General features: G+C 52.5%; 1 protein-coding gene across 1 annotated transcript in view; it reads right to left on the bottom strand.

Annotated features, from left to right (window-relative positions):
- CRISPLD2 (cysteine rich secretory protein LCCL domain containing 2) overlaps window positions 1–17224 on the bottom strand; it is a 67440-nt gene extending 50216 nt beyond the window's left edge. The window contains exon 1 of the mRNA XM_059904799.1: window positions 17080–17224. The gene's annotated coding sequence lies outside the window, so the exon portion shown is untranslated. The remainder of the gene's footprint in view (window positions 1–17079) is intronic.
- Between the last annotated feature and the right edge of the window lie 8075 nt (window positions 17225–25299).

Raw genomic sequence — 25299 nt, 5'->3', positions numbered from 1 at the left:
CCAGGACCCAGCCAGGGACCCAGCCATGCACTCTGCCGATTTGCTCCTTGGAGAAAGTAGAAAGAGAAAGAGAGAGGACCTCCAAGGGGTATCTGTGTACCCGCTCTCATCCCATCCCTGCCTGGTAAACCCCCTAAACAGCCTGGCATGCAGCCTCCCTCAGGCAGCTTCTGTCTGACAATGAGCTCGCTACAGGCACTGCCGGGTGTTAGTTACCCTGTTGGCTGCTCAGTTAGTGCTTCATATGGGTTATTAGTACCCAACAACTGCATCAGCAGGGCCGAGGGGACAGAAGACGGCGGCTGGGACTCCCGGTCCTTCAAGGCCCATCTTGGAGCTGCGCTTCCCAAGGAGCATTTCTGGAACCCTAACCCTGACACGTGCCAGGCTGGGGACCGTGGCGCACGGCCTCGAGGTCCCATTGGTTGGGATTCAGCCCTCTCAGAGACCCCCGGTGCCGACTGCGGTGAATCCCTCACTTTATGACCCATCAAGGATCTTGATGACCCTTCCTTGCCTTTGGGCTACAGGCCCTTTTCCCAAATAACGCAGCTTACTAATCTTTCTTAGTTAGCGTCTTAGGAAAAGCTGCCTTAGTCTTGTAATACACTTAGTAATTTTAAAATTCCACGGTCCGAAGTTAATTTATTAGATGAATCTTCGCTGTGCCTTGTGTTCCTTCCCAGAACCCTTCCTGAGCATCTACGTGGGCCAGTCACCGCATTATGTCATTTCCAATCCTCATGACAACCCAGGAGGTCGGTCTGTTATCACTCCCATTTTACAGGTGAGGAGGCTGAGGCTTGCAGTGCCGGTCCCAAGGCCGCTGTACTGGCAAGACTCGAACCCAGGTGTGATGTCTCTGAGGGTCCGGGATTTCCCATCATGCCACCCTGGCTCCATGGGGTCACACTAAAGGTCACAAGCGTGGTCTTCCTGCTGGCTTATTGTCTGGTCCAAGAAGACAAGGCAGGGCTTGAATGAGTGTGTTCGTCCACCCTCTCGCCTCTGCTTTACTCCCAAGGAGAGTCCGTCAGTCACCCAATGACCTTTATTAGACACCTATTTTGTGCTGGGCGCTGGGACACGAAGATGAAAAGGGCGCTGTCCTGGCCTCAGGGAGCTCTCAGTTGGGCAACAGGCAAGGAAACCCACAGCCCCTACCCAGTGGGACAGGCCTGACAAGACAGCGCGGGGAGCTGGTGGGAGAGGCTCCAGGGCCGCCTTGGATCGGGGGGAGGCAGCCAAGCCTGGACGCTGACCCACCCGGAACCCCGGGTGGCCCCTCTGGTCTTCTCCTATACCAGCAACAGCTGGGTTTTCACCAGTCGCGTGGTCTGAGGCTGCAAGCTGGCAGCTGGAGGAGGACACCCTCAAGGGCGCATCTGGGGCATCCCAGGAGGCAGAGCTGGAGTGGAGGAGCTATGGGAACGCGGCAGTTCCCATCTCCAACCCTGGAAACTCTCCAGGGTGCTGACCGAGCTTACGCTTCAGATAAATATAACCGCCATCTAGGGGGAGGCCTGACTCCTTGGAGTGGGTGAGATGTGGCCTCCCTCCCGAGGAGTTCCCTTTGGGGCAGAGCCGCAGGGACCTGGGTTAGGGTGGGGGACTTCTGAGTGCTCGTTCGCCCTGTGGGGATCAAGCCAGAAACGCAGAAGCTCTCAGGGTCCCTGACGTCTCCCTGCTTAGTCACACCACCATATACGAGCATTTCCCAGCTGCAGAGGCCAGGCTGAAAAGGATGCCAAAACGCACTGACACTGGGTTAAGATTTAGGACAAAGAAGGAGCGGGATCAACATCACAGAGTGTCCACTCGGGCGTCACAGCAACACCCGATTTGCTTTACTCTTCAGCATCCCGAGGGGCAGGGCACCCCAAAAGGCATGAAATAGGAATTGCTTACATGACTCACCTAAACTGGGTTTGGTTTAAATCACCAACGGGCACAACTCAAATGACTCTCAGTAGGGGGATGGGTAAATGAATTGTGAGTCAGTGTGGGTGGAATATTATACAGCAAGTAAAAATGATGACCTGGAGCTCTGTGAGTGTTGGCATAAACAAAGCTCAAATCTGATGTTGGGCTAAAAAAGCAAGTTGTAGAATACTATGCTAATTTAACCTGACTGCCACAATTTGTACATATAAAACTTATAAGGAGTATTTTATATTTGGAAGAAAATGTAAAAAATAAAATTAAAAGTACAGCACAAAAGAGGAAAAGAAAAAAGAATACTATGCTAATGGTACTATTTGTGTGCATTTTAAGGCATATAAACCAAACCTTGTATAGTTTATAGATATGTGTATATGTACATACATCTGTGTATATGTGTGTATTATATACACAGTATTATACGTGTATGTACATATATGTATATGGTGTGTGTGCACAAGCGCGTGCGCCTGCATGTGTTTGTACGGTAAAACCAGGACTGAACAGACCAAGTTCATGGTGGTAGATGATGTCAGGGTGAGGGAAATTGAACCAGGAAGGAGAATATGAAGGAACTCATCTTTATGTCTAATATATTGTTTCTATTAAAAGTCTCGGGACTTCCCTGGTGGCACAGTGGTTAAGAATCCACCTGCCAATGCAGGGGTTTGAACCCTGGTCCGGGAAGATCCCACATGCCGTGTAGCAACTAAGCCCGCGCACCACAACTACTGAGCCAATGAGCCACAACTACTGAAGCCCGCGCGCCTAGAGCCCGTGCTCTGCAACAAGAGAAGCCACCGCAATGAGAAGCCCGCGCACTGCAACGAAGAGTAGCCCCTGCTCGCCGCAACTAGAGAGAGCCCGTGTGCAGCAACGAAGACCCAACACAGCCATAAATAATTTAATTAATTAATTAATTTAAAAAAAAAAAGTCTCAAGCAAATACAGCAAAGTGTAAGCTCCGTTCATGCTGTGTGGATAGGCTGAGTTGGCAGGAACTGTGATGTAGTCACCAGAGGAGGGTGTCCTCGGGGGCCGGACCTCGGTGGTGAGTGCATACTAGCCTTTGGACTTGTCTATTTTAAATTTTTTTAAATATTAATGAATAAAACAAAGCAAAATGCCAAAGCATGAAAGGACAGTGAAACCACTGCTGGTTCCAAGTGCATTCTCCCGGCATGTTCTCCTGAACAAGGGCCACCTTACTCCAGAAGACTTGGTCGGCCGCCTTCACTCTGAACTTTCAAGGGCCTTGCTTGGTCCATGGGCCACAGACGGGTCCTTCCCTCCAAGGTTCCGGAGACAACTGATAAAGCCTCGGCTGGAGCTTCAGAGTTGGGAGAACCATGGGGTTGGTTGGTTGGTTGGTTTGTTTATGGCCACACCGCGTGGTTTGCGGGATCTTAGTTCCCCAACCAGTGATTGAACCTGGGCCCTCAGCACTCAGAGCACAGAGTCCTAACCACTGGACCATCAGGGAATTCCCAACCCTGGGGTTTAGTCAAACCTTCCCACGGGGAGAAACACAAGTGAAAAGAGGCGTTTCTCCAAGTGGCTTCTCCACCTCGAGACAGTCGCTAGCCTGGACCACACTGACGTGTCTTGGGTTGGGCCATTCGGGGCATGGTGCTGGGAGGCGCTATTGGGTCTGAAAGTGGTCTGGCCTGGCTGGAGCTCAGGGAGGGTTGGTGGGGTCCACGCTGGGGAGGGGGCAACGCCTGGACCTTGACGGCTTCTGCTAAGTTCGGGCCACAGGAGAACACTGAAGATTTAAGCAGAATTGTAACAGTAAGGGCTGGCATCTCACATCTACATTCCAGAGCACAGCACTGGGCTGGCACACAGGGAAAAAAAACAGAATCCTGGACTGAGTTGTGTGGCCTGCAAATTCCTATGTCGAAGTCCTAACCCCCAGCACCTCAGACTGTGACTGTATTTGGAGAAAGGGTCTTTAAAGAGGTGATTAATTTAAAATGAGGTCATATGGGTGAGCCCTGCTCCAGTATGACTGGTGTCCTTATAAGAAGAAGGGATTAGGACACAGACACACACAGAGGGACGAGAGTGTGAGATACAGCAAGGAGACTGCCGTCTACACGCCAAGGAGCAAGGCCTAAAAGAAACCAGCCCCGCCGACACCTTGATCTTGGACTTCCAGGCTCCAGAAGTGTGAGAAAATGAATTTGTGTTGTTTAAACCACTCAGTCTGTGGTACTTTATCCTGGCAGCCCTGGCAAACTAATACAAGCATCAGATAATAAGTGAGGAAAACTGTTCTAAGTATCCCACTGGCAGCTGTATGGAAGGGGGTAAGGGAGGAACAGAGAGGCAAATGGGGAGGCCAAGGCTGGGATGGTGGCTGGAACCTGGGCAGTGGCGATCGGCGCTGGGTCACAGCACGAGCCCACCAGCCGAGGCGACTTCGCCGGGGCCACGCCAGCCCCCATTGGCCTTCAGCCCCTTGGCATTCAGCTTCCACTGCCGAAACAGCTCGATCAGAACTTAGGGAAAAAGCACTTCAGCCCCCTTTCCATCTACAATTTAAAAGAAACAGACTCACAGACAGAGAATAGACTAGTGGTTGCCAAGGGGGAGAGGGGATGGGGGGGGATGGAGTGGGAGTTTGGGGTTAGCAGATGCAAACTATTATAGAGAATGGATGAACAACAAGGTCCTACTGTATAGCACAGGGAACTACATTCAATATCCTGGGATAAACCATAATGGAAAAGAATATGAAAAAGAATATATATTTGTATAACTGAGTCACTTTGCTGTACAGCAGAAATTAACACAACATTATAAACCAACTATACTTCAATAAAATAAATTAAAAAAAAAAAAGTTTTCCCAATGAGACACACACACACTGCCCACTACCACCTGGGGCTTTCCAATGACCCGTACAGGCCCCCACCAGGGAGGCCGGTGGGGCTTACACGGAGGGAGACCCACCGCACGCCCGCTGCTGCATTTCTCACTTCACCCTCCCGATGATTCAGAGGTTTGGGCTCTATTGCTCCCATTTTACAGATGAGAAGACTGAGGCCCCTGGAGTGTCAGGAACCTGCCCAGGGTCACACAACTGCAAGCAGAAAACCTGGGGCTGGAACGCAGCTCCGTCTGACCTCCAAGCCCCTTTCTCAATGCCACCGTGCCTTCCCGAGGGGTGGGCTTCCTTGGGGATTTCCCGTCACCACCCACACAGGGGAGGGCCGCCCACAAACAACCCAGCACTCACTGAGACCCTCCCTGCCCTTCTCTGCTTCCTGCGTGGAGAGTGGGGCTCAGTGGAGACAGGCACCGTGCCCCACCCCAGGTCAGAGAGTGACTCTGTCAAGAAGGCATCCATTTGTCGCCCCCAGGGGAATGAAACCTTTACATCATGGTGACATTTCACCAAGATACTTCCCGTCATGGGGCTTGGCACCCACCCAGTCTCTATCTGCTGACGCACCTTTGACTAAAATACGACGCCCGCACCGACGGACCCTCTCTGCCGGGCACCCTCCAGCCCTCCTAACGTCCCCGAGGGGCTCACACTTCAGCGGGTCGACCCGAGCTCCCTTCGGTTCCTGGAGACGGAGGCCCACACTCTCCAGCTCTGCACTTTTGTCCCCGGTTTCTCCTAGGGTTGCCAAACGCAAGCTTCATTTCCAGAGAAGCCCTTCTCCACTCTCTGTCCCTGGTCTCCTACCAAAAGCCTGAAACACCCGCGTGGACGGCCGTACAATTCACAGAAACGCTGTCTGGGAGACGTCGTCTCCTTGGCCCCAGTTGCAAAACCCAGCCTGGGAGACCACAAACAAGATAACGGCACCAGGGTCCCAGAAGCACATACCGGGGTGGGGGGGGGGAGGGGGGCGGGGGCAGGGACCAAGAAAGCTTTCAAGCCCCACGGTCAACGGCCAGACCCAACCTGGGGTCAGATTCCTGCAGCACGACCTCAGCTTTCAGGTGCAGTTGGACTCTGGCTGTTTCCTACCCCATTTTCTGGAAAACAAAACTGAGCCCGGGAGACGTTACGTGGTTATCTGTGAGGTTGCGGGGCTGGTTTGAGGTGGAACCAAGGCTTGAAATCCAGCTTTCTGGACGCGTGGGAACTCTGAGCACGTGACTGCTGCAACGTCGGCTCTGCCGTCACCCCTCCACCCCGGCCAAGGCTCCGGGGACATTTAGGGCATCCACAGCCCCGCGTGTCCCCAGTCTAGCCGGGGGTCTCCTCGAGGGCCAGCTCCTGGGGGGATGCAGCCACCAAATTCAACTCTCAGGAATGAGAGAAAGAAAGAGAACGTGGTTGAAGTTCGATGTCATCCCGCCTGCGCTGCCTTCGCCTGTGTTTAGGAAAGCCTGCCAGAAAGATGACTCTTAGGACAGAGCCTGCCAGCCGTCAGCCCCAAGGCCGGGCCAAGCTCTCTGCTTTTGCACATGCTGTTCTCGCGGCTCACCCCATGACCCCAGCCTGCCCCGCCCCCGCCCGGGTCCCGCTGATGAATGAAGTCCGGTTCGTGGGTTAAGACTCAACTGCAGGGTCGCTGCTTAATCATGGCCCCAGACCTGTCCGCCTTGTTCACCGGTGAACCGCCAATGCCTGACCTCGTTGGGACGAGGAGATCCATACATTCACTCCGTAAATATTTACTGAACACCGCTGGCGCCTCTGGGGGTGAACAAGACTGACAGGTCTGCAGGTGTGATTCAGCTCCAGGAGGCTTCCAGAACGCAACGACCCTTCGGCTGAGTCTTCACTGCTCAGCAGGGATGGATCAGCCTGCAGGGGAGGGGGCAGGCTGGGGTCAAGGGTCGAGCCGTGGTACGAGGAATGACGGAGATGAGGAACACGAGTGTTACAGTATTACAGGGTTCACTACGTGGTCTATGGCTAATAGTACTGGCTATGACAATAGTGATGGTGATGTTAAATGCTCCACAGATGCATTGTTTGGAGGGATTTGGGGAAGGCTGGAATTAATGACGGGGAACACAGTGAAGAAGGCTATTCTCTCTTCACCACATTATTTCAAAGCCCCACCTCTGCTTTGAGACAAAATCTAATTTTTAAAAATCCAATAAATGTCTAATGCTTGTCGGGGGCAGGGGGAAGCCCACCCCTAAACTTGAGACATGCTTCAGCTCACTGCATGCCTGGGGCCTTGGACACTTTTTCCCAGCTTTCTGGGGAAGTGGGTTCTGAGACGTCACAGACCGGGTCTGCGGCGTGAATGTGACCAACTGGCCGGGAACCGGATTCACAGTGGTGACAGTCAGCCGGTTCAGAGGCCAGTGCGGTTGCAGCGCTGGGTCTCCTTCCAGGGCTCAGCTCGGCTGAGTTCACCGGCCGTGGGTGTCGAGGCCTCAGCAGCCTGCCTCCTGTCTGCTCACACTTGCTGCCTTGCCAGCTAAGACTGGGTGCTTCTTGACGGCTGGAACCATTGCTGTGCTGGTAAATGTTTAACAACTGAGGCTCGAAAAACCCCAAAATACCCACCCTGATCTGTAGTGTCTGCCAATTCCCTTGGTGTAAATATTCCCACCACAGCAATTTGAAGCCACCAACGTGGGGTCACTGAGCATGGAGTTTCTGGAAAGAGCCTCACGATCACACAGAATGATGTTGTTTTTCCATCACACGCACAGAATAGACATCAACCACCCCAAGAGCAGAGAGAATAGTAAAGCGAGGTAAAAAAATAGGATGCGCTAAGTTTTGAGTACTTATTACCTTTGTTTTAAATAAGACTTATTTCACTGTAAGTTTCTATAACATTTAATGTTGGTGGTGTTCACAGGGAGTTATACTCAACATTTTGTAATAACCTATAAGGGAAAAGTATCTAAAAATACTGGTATATATACATATATATGTGTATATAACTGAATCACTGTGCTGTACACCGGAAACTTACATGACATTGTACATCAACGATACTTCAATTAAAAAAAAAAAATGATGGCTGGGTTGAACTTTTCGGAAACTTAACCACAACTTTTCTGAATACTTAACCATGGGCTCTCACAAGCCGGGACAAGCCGGGACAAGCCAGCATGACCCAGTCGGCCAGTTCCAGCACAGCACTGGCCGACTGGGTCTTATTCAACTTGAATCCTCAGCGCGTATTAACTGCCCAGCAAACACTTATCCCCAATAACCCAGCCAACACGTGATGAGTGAGGGCGAAGCGGCAGACATCGTTCTGGGTCCTCTACTCCCAGAATCTCGTATTTCATCCTCTGCACAGACTGATGGGGTCACTGCAATTATGATCCCTATTTTACAGATGAGGGAACTGAGGCTCAACACAGACAAGCAGCTTGCTCACGGTCACACAGAGTGCCTGCGGACGATGCAGAGGAGCCTGCCACCCTCTGACCGCCTACCCATCCTGCTCTCCAAAACGTCAGGGCAGTTCTGACCTGTGCCCCGACGTCAGCCGGACTCAGCGAGAGACCCCGAGGCTAAGCCCCAAGCCCGGGGTACCCCAGGCTCCGCTCTTCTTCAGAAGCACAAAGGAGAACTCAAAACGTGAGCGAGGCCAACGGCAGAGCAGAGTCAGACCCACAAACCACCCAGAAATTCCAGGAATGAAGTGGTGGCTGGGAGGAGGGGCGCGGGACACCCCAGGCTGTCTCAGGCAGATCCCAGGACTGGGTAAGTACCAGACACCCCAGGGGTGGGGATCTCCCTCCTCCATTGGAGCCAGTTTTCCTTAAACCCTTCTCAACAGAATTAGGGCAGGACAATGGAGGAAACAGGCCTGTTCCTTCCCTTGCCAACTGCTCTGCCCTCAACCCCACAAAGATGGACACTAGGCTTAACAAAAATGCCCCTGGCCCCCCGCTGCAGGCACTTTCTTTCCTCCTGTCCCCTCAGCCAAAGATACGTCCTTACAGGATACACAGGGCAATATCTCAGGATGCTTAATTGAACAAATACAATATACAAAACCCATTCGGTTTTTTAAATACTATGCTAAGAATATACACAGAAAGAGAACACTCGCTCAACAAACATTTACTTAATCTACTCTGTGCGGGGGGAAAAAAAAAAAAGAACTAAAACCAGGTTTGTTCAGTGCAAGCCAAGATAATATATAAGAGAAGCCACTTTAAAGCGACTGGATAATAAATTAATATGTTCTTAAAATACCCAGTACATAACTCCTGGGGCCCCTTTCTCCCTTCTTGCAGATGTGTGGATGTTTCCTTGGAAACAACGCTCCCAGCGAAGCTTTAGATAAATGGCAAGAAACCTCCACCTCCAAAGGACAAGAAATCAAGGACTCCCAGGAGGCAGCGTGGATAAGCGTGGACACTGGGTCAACCCTGGTTGGAATCCTGACTCCACATCATTGAGCTGGGCGCTGCCCAGAGGGTCCCTCAACCTCGTGGAGTCTCCAATTCCTCATGGGCAAAACAAAGCCCTGAATTTCTCCCAGGGCTGGGGGAGGATTTGCAGATTACGGAGACAGTGGTTCTAAAGAGCCCAGCAGCAGAGTCCCAGGATTTACCGGTGTTTAATGACTGTTTCTTTCCCTCCTCCTCCTGGGTGAATTCGGGCATCCCAGATCATCTCTGCTCCAGGCTACGAGGCTGACAGCATCTGGACCAGCCTCCCACCTGAAATGCATGATTCACTGGTATTGGGTGGTACCTGCAAGGATGAGTCACAGCCTTGAACCAAGCTCAAGAATTCTATAGCAGCAGGCTATGGAATCTTCACACTGCTTCACAGATGAATATCCCCAGGGCAAACCCTCAGGTGGCCACGGAGTGCTTGGGATAGGCCAGTGAACAAGACTCTGTCCCCGGGAATCGGGGGGCGGGGAGGGAGGGAACGTCGCAGCAAATAGACGATACAGAGGCTGAAGGAAGACAGCCCTGGGACGTGGGATGGTGAGGTTGGGCAGAGGGAAGGGCAGGGACCACTCTGGCTGGGGTGAGCTCCAGGCAGCAGGAACCGCAAGGACAAAGGCTCAGAGATGGTCACCATCTTGGCCTGACCAACGAGGGGTGCAAAGCCAGCGTGGCCGGGGAGAAATGGCGTCACAGAGGCAAGCAGGGCCAAGCAGCCAGGGGCCTTGAGGGCCATGACAAGGATTTTATTCTAAACACAAAGAGGGGGAACTTCCCTGGTGGTCCAGTGGTTCGGACTCTGCGCTTCCACTGCAGGGGGTGCGGGTTTGATCCCTGGCTGGGGAACTAAGATCCCGCATGCCATGCGGCATGGCCATAAAATAAAAACAATAAAAATTTTTAAAAATAATTGCAAAGAGGGGTGTGTGTGTGTGTGTGTGTGTGTGTGTATGTGCGTGTCGGGTGCAGGGCAGATGAAGCCAATGGTGACAGGGTCTGATTTATGCTTTGAGAGCCTGGCAGATGTAGCATTGCAGACGAAGCTCACAGACATAACACTGAACCAAAGAAGCCAGACTCCAGTGATGAAACATGCACGGTTCATTTATGTAAAGTTCAAAACCAGGCAAAACCAACCTATACCATCAGAAGTCCGGAAATGGTTACCCTCGGAGGTGGGGCTATGGGAGGGTTCCTGGGGGATGGTCAGGCTCTGTAGCTCTGGGGCCGTAGCACGGGCATGCGCACTTGGAGAAAATTCATCCCCCAACGCACGAATGCATGTGCATTCTTCTCTAGCATGTTGAACTTTAATAAAAAGTTTAAGAGAAATTTAAAGAAGTTCTGGCTTCTGTTGGAAGAACGGCTCCAGAGAAGCTGGAGAACAGATTATGCAAGAGAAAATCCTCCAGGGCTCTCCCCAGGAGGCTCAGCGAGGAAACAAGTCCGGGGCCTGGTCTCCTGCAGCCCTTCAAAGTGAACTTGAAGGTGCTGGAGCCCAGGTAAAGCTCCGTGCTGCCAGAGCCTCCCACTTGGGCCAGACACCGACTCTCCCAGACAGGGCCCAGTTCATCCCCAGTCTGAAGGGCACTTTGTCCAGCAATGCCAAAGCTGAAAATATCTCAGTCCCCGGGAAGCCCGGCCTTGAAGGTTCCCGGGAATAAACAGTGTTTTTACAGCAGCCCGTGCTTCCCCCATGAGAACAGACTGGCTGTGTTGGGAGCCGGTGTGGGGGCGGGATGGAGAGGCGCAGCGGACACGTGCATACACACAGATGTGTTTTAAATGCTGGGAAGGAAACAACCCATTCTTTCACAGGGGCCGCTTAGGGGTTACAGACAGACGGACTTCACAAGCTCCTGGGCACACGGGGCTCTAAACACAGGCTGAAGGAAAAGGCGGGAATCCTCAGGACACTTGCTCGGGCCCCAGAGCAACGGGTGCCAACAAGCCGAGCGCTCTTCCAGAAGAAAGTCCTAGGCACACGTCAAGAGCCTGTTCTCAGGGGCCTCGGCTCTGGACAGAAGAGGTCATTCTAGCTCCCAAGCCACTGGCTCCATTCTCGCCACGTGACCTGTTTCTGGTCACACCGGGTCCTGTAAACAGAACCTTCCACCCCATCAGCCAGCCCCGCCCACCCCATTCTGGGGCCGGGGCCCAGGGCAAGTCTTCTCGGCTTTCCAGGGCAATGGGTCCCACCCTGGAGCCCGCACCAGAAAGTGCTGGAAGCCTCGTGAAAGAGCAGATTGCCGGCCCCACCCCCATAGCTTTAGGAGGCTTGGGGCAGGGCCTGAGAATCAGCATTCGGACAAGCTCCCGGGAGCCACTGCTGGTCCAGGGACCCCACTTTGAGAACCGCTGCTCTAGGTGGTAACAGCCTCTCAAATCTTCTCACACCGCACCTTAGTCCAGTGTTTCCCAAACTCCAGCCCTTGGCACACCCCCTTCCCCAAGCTTTGCCCACCTTCTTACCGTCTCCCTGTTCTAGTTCATACTGCGTATTTTATTGAAGTTGGCTTGCTGTGGGGGTTCAAAGAAATTTACTTTAAAAAGGGAACCCTGGGCTTCCCTGGTGGTGCAGTGGTTGAGAATCTGCCTGCTAATGCAGGGGACACGGGTTCGAGCCCTGGTCTGGGAAGATCCCACATGCCACGGAGCAGCTGGGCCCGTGAGCCACAACTACTGAGCCTGCGCGTCTGGAGCCTGTGCCCCGCAACGGGAGGGGCCGCGATAGTGAAAGGCCCGCGCACCGCGATGAAGAGTGGCCCCCGCTTGCCGCAACTAGAGACAGCCCTCGCACGAACCGAAGACCCAACACAGCCAAAAATAAATAAATAAATAAATAAATAAATAAATAAAGTAGCTATTAAAAAAAAAAAAAAAAAGAGAGAACCTTCTCGGGACTTCCCTGGTGGCATAGTGGTTAAGAATCTGCCTGCCAATGCAGGGGACACGGGTTTGAGCCCTGGTCCGGGAAGATCCCACATGCCACGGAGCAACTAAGCCCGTGCGCCACAACTACTGAGCCTGCGCTCTAGAGCCTGCGAGCCACAACTACTGAAGCCCACGCGCCACAACTACAGAAGCCCACGTGCCTAGAGCCCGTGCTCCACAGCAAGAAAAGCCACCACAATGAGAAGCCCGCGCACTGCAACGAAGAGTAGCCCCCGCTTGCCGCAACTAGAGAAAGCCCGCACAGCAACGAAGACCCAACGCAGCCAAAAATAAATAAGTAAAATAAATAAATTAAAAAAAAAAAAAAAAAAAGGGAACCTTCTCTCATCAGCAGGTGCAGAGAACCTGAGGCTGGAGTAAAACGGAACACGAGGAAAACGGAAGAGAGTTGGGGCCAGGGGCTTCACTGTAGAGGGCGCTCTCTGTTGTAGCGAGGTCAGGGCGGGGAGGCATTCGGGGCAGAGGGCACCCCCTGAGACGGTCGCCTTGCTGTGACACAGAGGAGAGAACAGCGCCCGGGTGGGAGGACTTTGCTGCTGGGTCAGTAGACACACTCAGTCACCTCGGGGACCAGCAGGATGGGCTCCCCGCACTTTGGGGGACACTGCTCATCCCACAGTGATCTGTTCTCAAGTACAAAGGCCACCCTCTGACTCTGCTGCGCCCCGCAGCCCAGAGCAGGAAATCCAAGCTCAGTACAGCTGACCCCACCGCAAGGCAGGCTCCTCCGCCCTGAGCCTGACCCTCAGACCCCAGCCCCCCTGAGCTTCTTGTCATTCTCAGGGTGCCAGGCCCCTCCCCTCCTCCAGGCCTTTGCGCACACCTGGTCCCTCCCCTTGATGTACCCCCCCAACGTCACCTTTCCCCGCCAGAGAACGCTGCCTCTTTGCTCTAAAAGGACTTCTAGGATCTTACCAAGTCAGCCTCAGCAGTTGCCAGCTGAATGCCAGTTCCCAGTTCTAGAGAGATCCAGGATTTTTTCAATACAAAAGAACCTCGGGGAAGGGTCCATTCTGGGACCACCTGACTGCAAACAAAATGGAAGCTGGATTCTTTTCCTTTCTGGGATTTCACCATTCTGTACTCACCGTGGGATGCGATCCAGAAACTTGGACTGAAAATGTGGGATTTCATAATTTATATTTTTTTAAAATGATGGTCCAAAAGTTGCATAATCCTCATTAGGACTTTTCTTTTTCCTCTAAATCTGTGGTTTTTGTCTAAGCTGACACAGCATTTGAGACAATCAGAGAAGATATATCTTCCTCGGGCTGGATCATGAGAAACTGTCTATCCCCACAGCCTGGAAGAGGGGGTGTCTGTCGGTGAGTACCCACAACTGCACAGCCTGGGGTAGAAAGCTGAGCTCCCCCAGGGCAACATCTCCGACAGAAATCTCTGTCACTTGCTCTCCTGGTGCGGAGGCCGGGGAACCGTGAACACCTCCCCCAAAACACCCAGACGCCAGATTCTCATTCCTGAATGAGATGATCTCAGTTGATGTTTCTGCAAGAGGGAAGTAAGAAAATGGGACATGTGTTCCTTAATACCATGTGACCCAGCTATTCTACTCCTAGGAGTAGACCCAAAACAACTGAAAACAGGTGTACAAACAAAAATGTGTACACAGATGTTAATAGCAGCATTATGCACAATAGCCAAAAGGTGGAAATGGCCCAAACTTCCATCAGTGGAAGAAGGGATAAATGAAAGATGGTCTATCCATACACCGGAATAGTATTCAGCCATAAAAAGGGATGCAGCACTGACACAGGCTACATCATGAATGAACCTTGACAACGTTATGCTCAGTGAGAGAAGCCAGACACAAAAAGCCACATACTGTAGGATTCCATTTATATGAAATGTCCAGAATAAGCAAATCCAGAGAGACAGAAAGCAGATGAGCAGTTGCCAGGGGCCGGGGAGGACAGAATGGGGAGTGACTGCTAATAATGGTTATGGGGTCTCCTTTTGGGATGATGAAAACGTTCTAGAATTAAACAGTGGTGATGGTTACAGAACATTGCTAATGTACTAGATGCCACCAAACTGTGTACTTTAAAATGTAAATCTTATGTTGATGAGTATTTTACCACAATAAAACCTTTTTTTTCAAGGAAAAAAAGAAAGAAAGAAAAACGAGCATGGCTGGCCCTACCAACCACCACCCAGATCTGCCTGACCCTCCCCGTTCCAGAACAGAGTGTGCTCCCTTTGGGACTTTATGAGGGGCTCCAGATGCCCTATCCCATGAAGGTCTGAGAAGCTATTCAGCTCAATGAACTGAAGATGAAATGAAATGACGCCTGTGTTCTATTTTCCTTTCTTGACAAGCCATGAGCCCCTTTGAGTGATGCTGGGTTTGCACATCTGGGACTGATCAAAAACCAGTGAGTCTGCAAAAAAAGGGGGGGAAAAAAGCTTCCTAGGTTGGGAGCAAGCAGACACAGAGGCACCTCCCATACGCAGTAAATTACTCTGGTGACAGAGAAAAGAAATGTTCCAGCTCCCACAAGGCCAAAGAGGTCGGCATTTAGGGGTCCTGCCTTTAAAAGCCAGTTTTCAAATGCAACCTACCACAAACCCCAGATATCCAACGTGAGGTCTGTGAGGGAGGGATACAGTTTGGGGGCTTTCAGAAGCTCATGCTCTTCTGCTGAGCTCCAGCCCCCCGCCCCCCATCAAGCCAGTTCTCCTTTCCAGACGCAGGACTGTGGCAGCAGCTGGCATTGCTCTGGGCTCCCCAGCGGGGCCCTCTGCACGTTGATACAGGTACCTGCCAGCAGAGTGGATCCCAAGCCCCTCTCCAGGCCCACCCCTCACCGGGGCCAGGGATTCAGAGCCCACATGGCAGAAGCCTTGCGCGGCAGCACGTTCTGCGCTGACAGCCCTGTGGCCAGCCACTGGACCGGCATCTTCTTCCAGAATCTCGGGCGGGGTCCAGCCAGGATGGCAGCTCTTCCCCGCTCTGGCCGTGTCACGTGGGGCACATACCTTAATCACTCTGAGCCTCGACTGCCTCCTTGTAAAAAAGGAGGACAGTCCAGCTCATAAAGAAGTCAGCAGGATAGGTCATCCATGTAAAACCCCAGGCACATCTGGGCCACAGTAAGTGCCAGATAAATGTCAGCTGCTGGTAGGATTACAGATGCTATCATTACTATTCCTACTCCTATTTTTTAAGAGACTGTAAAAATCAAAATCACTCTCTTCATTCTCCTCCCTGGCTGCGTCATCAGGGCCGAGGCTGGGGCTCAACTCTGCTGCTATTTCACTCGGAGCCCCTCTCAAATGAAACGGTTCCTTGTGGAAGGTCAGGTTCAGACGTAGAGTCAGCAGTTGGGCAGAGAAGTGCCTTAAAGGAGGCAGGACCCAGCCGCTAAGTGTGTAGGGTAAGTAGACAGAGAGACCTGGGGTGACAACATCACACACAAGCTAGGGGACCTTGGGCAAGCACTTCACCTCTTTGAACCTCGGTTGCCTCATCTGTAATGAACATCTAGAGGCCTTGTGCCCAGGTGTGTTGCAGGTAAAGAGGACGGCAAGGGCCCTCACAGCTAGCACACCGGCAGCACAGCTCTCACACCTTCTGGTCCTTCCCCCACGTGCAAACAGCCAGATCAGGGGCAGAAACAGAAAATCAGGTGCACAAGACAAAGAGCCCTGAGAGTTCCCTCCTGGGTCTATCTGGAGAAGGGGGCACGGCCTTCACCTTGTCCTTCACATGGTCTCTCATCTGTCAGGCTCTAGACCCTTGGTGTCCTGACCCCACTGGGGAAGGCAGGCTCACCCTCTTCTGCCCGGGCAAGGAGACCAAAGGTTCAAGGTAGAAACTCACAAGCCCACTCTTGGTTGGAAGTTGAGCTGGGCACCTGCCAGACTCCCAGCTGCTTCTCTTGACCAGAGGAGTAACTCACCTCTGGCTAAAATACACCCAATTCAAATCGGACTTTGATGAGCAGACATCAGCTAAGCCCTTCCTGGCTTGTCCACCAGCCCAGCCCTTTCAAGGGAGGTTCTGGGTCTGCACTGCACGAGGGGCTCGCCCTGGCTCTTCCACCTGGGGCTGCAGATCTCCTAGAGCCCAGAGCTGAGCCCTCAGCTCCCAGCCGTCCCCCCACAAGAAGTTTACGCAGATATCCACTCTGGTTGAAGAGACCCAGGAACTCTTCCCAAACCTGTAGGAACTCTGATATGCCCCACGCCTGGATGCACCCACAGCCATATGGAGCTTTGAAGGCAGACAGAACTGGGTCCCAGCCTCCGCTCTGCCTGGACACTTCACCTCTCTGACCCTCAGGAAGACTACCTGGAAGGTTTGTTCCAAACAAAATCATAAAGGGGCGTGGCCCTGTAAACTTGCCAAGCAGAACGCACATGCCGCCGTTAGGATCACCCCGGCCCTCCACACGTGGGCAGGACACATTCGAAGTCCTGCCACATACACACCATCAGCTTTCTATTTATTGACGCCCACTGTGTACACAGGAACGCAACAGATGACGCCCACTGTGTACACAGGTGAGGGAGGAGCACACAGCCTCAGGGAGCACGATTCTGCGGTCGGTCAGCCTTTGAGTCCTGGCCCCCTAGCGTCCAGCATGTGAGGTCTCGGGCAACTTGCCCTCGCTGAGCCTCAGTTTCTCCATCTGTGGACGGGCATGCTGCCGAGCATGGTTCTGAGATGCAGGCGGCGCGCTCAGCTAAGTGCCTGCACACAGTAAGCCCTAAGAGGTGGCATCTGCTCTGGCTATTTCAGCTCCTCGGAGACTGCGGGAGCGGATCGTACAGTGCAGAGAGGAGGACAATTTAAGTCACACGTACCTCCCCCCGCAGGGCTCCAGCCACCTCCTCGCCGGTGTCTTCTGAGTGGAGGGGCGGCAGCGGCAGCGGCAGCACGGGCACAGCGGACACAGCGGACAGGTCGCGGGACACGGGACACCGGTGCCGCCGAGAGATGCAGTGGGTCCGAGGACCCTGCGCGCCGCCTCTTGTAGGTTGCCCGGAACGCCGGGGCCACGCCCCGCGGCGGTGGGCGGCGCTGATGGGGCCGCGCCGTCGCGGCCCCGCCCCTGTCCTCCCGGCCTCGCCCCGCCAGGTCCTCCCCCGCCCCACCGGCCCCGCCCCTCCCGGCCTCGCCCCACCCCAGGAGGCCGGAGGACACCCGGAGGCGCGGGCGCCTGGGGTCGGGTGGGGGGCGTCGTAGGGAGGGCGGGACCACCCGCGTCCAAAGAACTCGGCTTGACAAGAGGAGGACGCGCTCAGTTTCTCGTCATGACCATAAAAGTATCGTTTCCATTGACAGCTTAACGATGCACCCAGCGCGATGCCAGGCACTTTCCACCAGGGGTGTGCAAATTTACCAAATTCCACTTCTCTGGGGCTCAACTGGAAAATGGGAAAAGGGAAGCTACCTCCCGTGGATTGCAGCAAATGAAATCAGGAAGGGCGGGGGCTCCATCAACTATGGTGCAGAATACACACTTGCTAAATTTATTTCCATCCTCTATGCGTGGATAGAAAACTTCACTCTTGCCACCCTGACACACACACACACACACACACACAATTTCCAGGGTGCGAATGAAGACAGGAAGACCTTACTGGATGAAGGCAGTAAAGCCGAGGTCCAGGCTAAGCACTTTACCGTCATTATTCCAGTACAGGTTCACAGGAATCCAGTGAGATGGAAATGAACCCATTTCACAGATTGGGCAACTGAGGCTTGGAGAAGCGAGTGCCCCAAGTCCCCGGAGGACAGTGCAGTTTAACACTCTAATCAATTGAGAGCCAGAAGCAACTGCCTTTGAGAGATGTAAAGCCAAGGCCCTTGTTGGCAGGGGAAGAAACCAAGGCTGCAGGAGCTAAAGGACTCCCCCGTGCTCCCCACTCAGTCACATAGTGTGGACCAACTGCGTGCTGGTGGTGCCCAAGGGCGAGATGGAGCCTGTCCTCACCACGTTGCTTTTTCCTGCATGAAGACACCGAATCAGCTCACTCAGTATCGACTCCACCCACACAGCCCCCATCCAGTCACTCTGCACCCGCCCCTGTGCTATGCGGGGATCTCAGAGTCTGGGGCACCCGGACAGGTCAGAGCACACCAGGCGGGGAGGGGGTGTGGACAGGGTTGGGGCAAAGATAAGGGAAGAACCTCAGTGATTGGCCAGGCATGTGTGACACGGATTCAGAAAGCTGGAAGCTCTTGAAGATTTTGGTGCAGCTCAAATGCAGATAAAAAAGTTATCTTTTTAAAACTCATATTATTTTCATTTCTTTTACTTTTCTTCCTTTTCTCAGTTTTTGAAGCATCATTCTCAGCTCAACATTCATTTATCCAATACTTATTAAGCACCTACTATGTGCCAGGCTCTGTCCCAAGTACTGGGGCATTTAGTGGTGAGCAAAAGACTGCTGCAGAACAAGTGTCCTCGGTTTGACAAAGAGCAAATCCAAGGGGAGAAGAGATTTGTATTCTTTTTTTTTTTTAATTTACTTATTTACTTTGGCTGCATTGGGTCTTCATTGTTGGGTCTTTGTTGCTACGCGCGGGCTTTATCTAGTTGCGGTGAGCGGGGGCTACTCTTTGTTGTGGTGTGTGGGCTTCTCATTGCGGTGGCTTCTCTTGTTGCAGAGCACGGGCTCTAGGCGCACAGGCTTCAGTAGTTGTGGCACACGGGTTCAGTAGCTGTGGCTTGCGGGCTCTAGAGCGCAGGCTCAGTAGTTGTGGCGCACAGGCTTAGTTGCTCCGCGGCATGTGGGATCTTCCCAGACCAGGGCTTGAACCCGCGTGCCCTGCATTTGCGGGTGGATTCCCAACCACTGCGCCACCAGGGGAGTCCCAGATTTGTATTCTTGATGGATGCCTCTCAGGTACCCAGCCTCATACCCATCATCCTGGCAAACTCCCCGCTCCCAGCGGCCCTCTGAGGCTGGTGCTGTCATCATCAGGAAACTGGGCACAGAGAGGTAAGTAGCTTTCCCAAGGTTACACAGCTCCCTAGTGGAGGAACTGGGATTTGTTTGTTTGTTTTTGTACTAAGGGAGAAATTTTATTTCACATTTACAATTTCAATTAAACTTTGGTAGAATAGTGACTGTGCATCTGAATCTCAGGAATACTGAGCAGCTTTCTTAAGGCCTCACTCACCTCTCACCTCCCAGGCTGGTTCCCTGCTCTCACGCACACTCCCTCCCATCACAAGGAACTGGGATTTCAACTCATGCTCACCCCCACTCAGCTGCCACCACCTTGTGTACCATGAAACCTGGGGTCCGGGGGAGTGGGAGAAAGTGGTCCCTGCCCCAGCAGAGGGGAAGGGAAGCCACACAGAATCAGATTTCTCATGGGCCCAGCATCTGGGTGGGGGTGGGGGTGGGGGTGGGGAGGTGTGGTCAGTACTGAAGCATCCACAGCTCAGCTTGCTCGGGCCTCTGCCTCCTTTTTGTGGCGACTCTGCAGGCTCCTCGCTGGTCCCGGATGGCTCTGGGGACACCTTTCCCAGCTCAGGTGTTCCAGGGGGGCTGTTGGCAGAGCTGCAACCTGAGGGCACCTCTCTACAATGTTGCCCCCCAGCCGAGCTGCCAACTCCTGTCCAGACTGGCAGCCGCTGCCCCAGCACCCTGCACCAAGGAACTTCCAGACCCCCACCTCCATTGTTTCTCCTTTCCTCTCCCTCTGTGGTCTCCTCTTCATCGGTCCACCTGCTTCTCGTCTGCCGTGCTGAGAGACGGGATCTGACCGTGCCCAGCACTGCCCGCTGACTTCCATCCAGCAAGCGCTCACGCCTGTGACCTTGGCCCTGAACCAGGTGGTCTGAGAACAGGGAGCAGGACTGCCCGCAGTGTGAACCCGTTGGGCATTCTAAGCGACTTCATTTCTCTTTAACACCTCAGTGGGGTTAACATTTCTCAAATGGGATGTTATGGTCACTGGTGCTGTGTAACAAACCATCCCAAAATGTAGTGGCTTAAAACAACCATCTTATTTTGCTCGTAGTTTTGTAGCTCAGGAATCTGGGATGGGCCCCGTTGGATGGTTCTTCCTTGCTTCATTGTGTGGTTGCAGTCAGATGTTGGCTGGGCTGCAGACGTCTGAAGGTTCCACTGGGCTGGTCATCCGAGCTGAGTCACCCACGTGGTAGGAGCGCCACGTGGCCTTTCCAGGAAGGTAGTCTCAGGGTAGTCAGACTTTTTACTTCCCCCAGAGCAAGCCTCCCAAGAGAACCAGGCAGAAGATGCAGGACCTTTAGTGGCCTGGCAATGGAAGTCACAGAACATCACGGCTGCCATACCCTTGGTCAAGACACGGAGCCTGCTTGGGGTCAAGGAGAGAGGGCACGGACCACACTTTCTAACAGGTAGAGATCAAAGAATCTGCAGGCTTGTTTTAAATCCTCTCCAAGTTTTAAAACGGACACGATAGGGAATTCCCTGGCAGTCCAGTGGTTAGGACTCTGCACTTCTACTGCCATGGGCCTGGGTTCTATTCCTGGTCAGAGAACTAACATCCTGCAAGCTGTGCCGCGCAGCCAAATTTATTAATTAATTGTTAAATAAGTAAATAAATAAAACAGACACAATATGTGATAACACACAGACAGTGCCAAGCACCAAGCAGACACTCAGTGAAAGATAATCAATCCTTCTCAGGGAGCTAACTAGTTAGTCCAGGGGAAGGAGGGTCTAGATGGATGTTTGAATCCTGACTCCACCAGCTCTGTGTCTTTGCTCAAGTCATCTGACCTCTCTGAGCTGCAACTGCCTCCCAGGCTGGATCACCCAAGGGGCAGGTTGAGCCTGAGTCTGTAGCTTGTGGGTCGTGCCATCTTCTGGAACCAGTAGAACTGGGTTCAAATCCTGGCTCCTCTACTTCCAAGCTTGGCCTGTGTTCAGCTGCCCATCTGTAAAGTGGGTTGATGATAACAGCATCTTCCTTCTTCAGGGCTGCCATTAAATGGTTAATATATGGAAAACAGAACAGGGCCTGGCACTTAGCAAGTATTAGTTAATATTATTATTAGGGGCCAACAAGGTACAAAGAGAGAGGTTTGCTTTCCATCAACTTTTCCATCATTGTGCAATCTTAGACTCTAATTTCCAAAAAATAACATATGAGTTTGAATAAAATGGTGTGTCATGGGCAACATGGGCTCCTGGGAGGTCCTGGACGGGAAGAACCGAGAGGCACCCAAGAGTCCTCCTGAGAAGGGACTGGCCACTTATATCCTTGGAAATCCCAGCAAAGGATCCCGTTTGTACCCAGGCAGGAGTTAGGTCACGGAGAGTTTGAGACCAAGGAAAAGGCCCTTCTGGTCATAATGAAGCCCAATCTGGAAAAAGGAACGCTCCGGCCTGGAGACGTTCCATCCCTCTCTCCACTCGCTCTCTTGGAACCAAGGTGGGCTGATGGGAGGACCACACACGTCTGCAAAATGGTGGGGTCGCACCAGACGGCATCAAGGTCTTTCTTTCCTATCTCGTGAGGTGGTTGCCGTAAAACTAATGGGTCTTGAACTCACATCAACATCTTCTCACCAGTTGTTTTGATTGGCGTCTCTGGTTTGGACACCAAGAGCCAAGGTTGTAGAGTTCCAGCTTCTCGTTTGTTCCTGCCACACCCATTCAGCAGCTGCAGAAAGCCACTGAGCCTCAATTCGGCATCAAAGACTACTAACAATTTGAGTCAAGGAGACATAGGCGTACCATTTTGTGATGGGCATGGCTTAGAAAGAGGAACGAAAAGGATGGGAAAGATGATGGCACCTCTGTGTTGACAGGTGCCGATCATGTGGTCCTCCGGGATCTCAGTGGGGTGGATTTGCTTGACTTGTTGGAGAGGAAGGGTACAAGCGTGAGTTCCACATCTTATATTGGCAGGCAGCTCTTTGGGGGAGGGGGTGTAAATCTAGGGTAAGATCTTGATCAATTGAAGTTGCAAGTAACAGAAACCCACTCAAGTTAGCTTAAGCACAGAAGTGGGGTGCTTGGTAGGATACTGGGTTATTGTGGAATTCAAGGACTGCCAAGACCCTCAAAGAACTAGCATTAGTCCTGGAAGGGTGTCAAGCACGCTGGCAGTACTGTCTATTTCTCACACTCTGAAAGGGGTCCCTCCCTTCTCCCTCTGCAGCCAGGCCTTGCCCATCCCCTGTGGACCTGACCATCCCACCAGCATGGGAGTTCACATCTCCCTTGTTCCAGGGACCAGCTCAGGTCGTGCCCAATCATCTCCCAGTTCTAACTTCGTAGAGAGAGAATCTAACTGGCCCTGTTGGGAGCACATGTCAATCCATGGCCAATCAAATGAGACCAAAGCCCCCAAATGCCTGGGACTTAATGCCCCTGAGGCATTGGCTGACAAAGGCTAACAGGGCTGGGGGTGTAAATACCCCAGATCCTGCGCTCTCGGCTGGGATGATTCAGAGGTGGACGTTTCCCAGAAGGATTCTCTAGCTGATCACATAGTTGTCGGCTTAATGCTGTACACTTTACCACGTTCCTTCCCTTCCCTGTATCTCTTTCCTGTATTCCTTGCATCTCTCAGATAAGCTGCCTGCCCTCAAATCCTCAGTTCAGGGTATGCTTCTGGGAACCCAAACTAAGACAAGGACCCTGAAGTCTGGGGAAGGGAATCCAGGAGTCTCTCTGTTCTCTGAGGATATCTGTGCCTTCATTCTTCTATGCACTGAATATTAGTTGAGCACCTACTATATGTCAGACAAAGTGCGGGCAAATATAAGAGAGAAATAGGAAAGAACTGAAAAAGTCTAGCCATATAAAGAGGAGGGCTTTTTACAAGAAGAAATTGGGAAGCCAAAGGCTGAGCTGTGGTATTATTTAACTATATAAAAACTATGACTCACATAGGAAAAGTGAACACCAAATCCCAGAATATGATGAGTACCCCCTTAAAGTTCGGGAGAGGTAGTTTAGAGCAAATTAAAGGAATTCTTCAGCCAACAGTGAAAAGCAAATTTATCCACCTCAAGTTACCCCACAAGAAGTAATACAGGCAGAAAATGTAAATATATTTTTAAAATAAATGAATGCTGGAGTTCACTTTTCATTCTATTTGAAGACATTTACTGAGGACTTCCTTTGGACCAGGCATTCTGGGAATAAAGAGATGAATAAGGCAGACATGAGACAAGCCTTTTGATGGGGGGACCCCGGGTGGACAGTCAATGCATCCTCTGTGCTGAGGGCAGTGACAGGGACCTACAGGCTTCCAAGGAGCCCAGAGGGGGCGGGTGTCTGGACCAAGGGGTGAACAGAGGCGTCACGGATAGACGTGATGCGGGGCCAGATGCAGGTTATGGAAACGTAACTAGGACAGACTGAGGAAGAAAAAGAGGTGATGTATCGGCTACTATGAGTGGGAGGCCCAGGGGAGAGAGACAGTTTCAGGTACACCTGGGACCAGGGCCTCAAAGAAGATGGTCACATCCCCCTCCCCTCCCCTGACCTCCCCCCTTCTCTCTGGGCTTTGCCTGGCTCCTCTGGTCACCCCACGAGGCAGAGAAGGTGGCCACTGGCAGCTATGATTCAACAGGCCACACCTTCCACCTGGCTACAAATTGAGAAGTAAAATCCCAGGGAAAGACACGATTGGCCCGGCTCAGGCCACATGTCCACTTTGGCAGATGCTGTCATGCCCCATCCTGGTCCTTGAACCCTGACGGCTGCAGTGCCTGCCTGCCTGACTTTCAGCTGCCGGCACAGACATTCCTTTGCCCCTGGGCACGGTGCCCATGGCAGGCCAAAACTGGCGTGGAATCACACCCGTTGGAGCAGCATCAACCAATAATTGAATAAGACCTGGAGTATAGATACCCCAGCTCCCTCACCGCTCAGGGGATGACACTTGCTCCCAGAGAACCCAAGGGACTACACTCCAGGTGCCCCAGTGATAGCTGATGTGATGCCCACTCTTCATTCGCTCTTTCCCTTTTCCCCCTCCTCCTGGTATTTCCTGGGATCATCTCCCCATTTAAACTACTTGCATTCACATCCTGTCTCAGAGTCTGTTTTGGGGGAACCCAAACTAATACACCCAGCCATCACAAGCCTGTGGCCAGGGAACAGGACCTGGCTCACGTGTTCACCCAGTGGCCAGGGCAGCCCGAGCTGTTGATCCAAGTGGGGGTGGATCCAAGGCAGGGGGGCTGGGCAGAGAGATGGCCCTAGAAGGATGAACAGGAGACACAGGGACCATACTGGGGAGGTGAGGCTGGGGGTGGGAGCCTGAGTGAGCCTGCTAAGCAATGTAGATATGAACATGGGGGAAGAGAATTAGGAGCCTCCAAAAGGCAGACTTCCATCTGGGGCAGATCATGAGGCAGCCATGGGGAGGATGGCCTGGGGCCAGGGGAGCTGGAATGGATGTCTCGGGGGGAGCTCCTGGCACCAAAGAGGACAGTCAGCCATAGCCCCCCAAACAGCTCCCTTTCTCTCTGGGCACCTGGGTGCTGGGTGAACCCCGAGCCCACAAGAGGGAACTAGGAACCCAAGCTCATCATCTACTGAGTGCTTTGGGAATTCTTTGGTTAGAAAGTACTGGAACATTCAGGGAGCTTTTCTTTACAGGATTTGGGATGGAAACACTTTAATGGTTTTGAAGTATAAACAATTATCCTGGAACACTCATGAATCCTTCCTCCTCAACCAAGGAAAAGCTTATGAAAAGTGGTAAGTTTGCCAAATCATCAACACCCAGGGTGACACAGTTTGTGGCCATCCTGGGACAATATTGCCAGCTTCCCAATGCTCCATGTCAGTGCTAGATCCCTTTAACCACAAAATTCCCCAGCAGCGACACAGAATGCTCAAGTTGCCTCCAGATAGCTCCTCTCTTTTCTTCCTTAAAAATAGGATGATTCTTGATTTCTAATCGAGTGCACTGTCACTCAGCTAAAAAATAATACTTCTCAGCCAGACTTGCGCCTTCTCCTTTCTGTAGAACTTCATCTAAGTCAAAGAGGAGTGAGTGGAATAGTTTTGTGTGGCTTCAAGGAAGTCTCCCTAAAGGGAGGGGGAGGTTTG

This window comes from Balaenoptera ricei, chromosome 19, assembly GCF_028023285.1.
Source record: "Balaenoptera ricei isolate mBalRic1 chromosome 19, mBalRic1.hap2, whole genome shotgun sequence".
NCBI lineage: Eukaryota > Metazoa > Chordata > Mammalia > Artiodactyla > Balaenopteridae > Balaenoptera > Balaenoptera ricei.
This window is presented reverse-complemented; position numbering and strand designations above follow the sequence as displayed.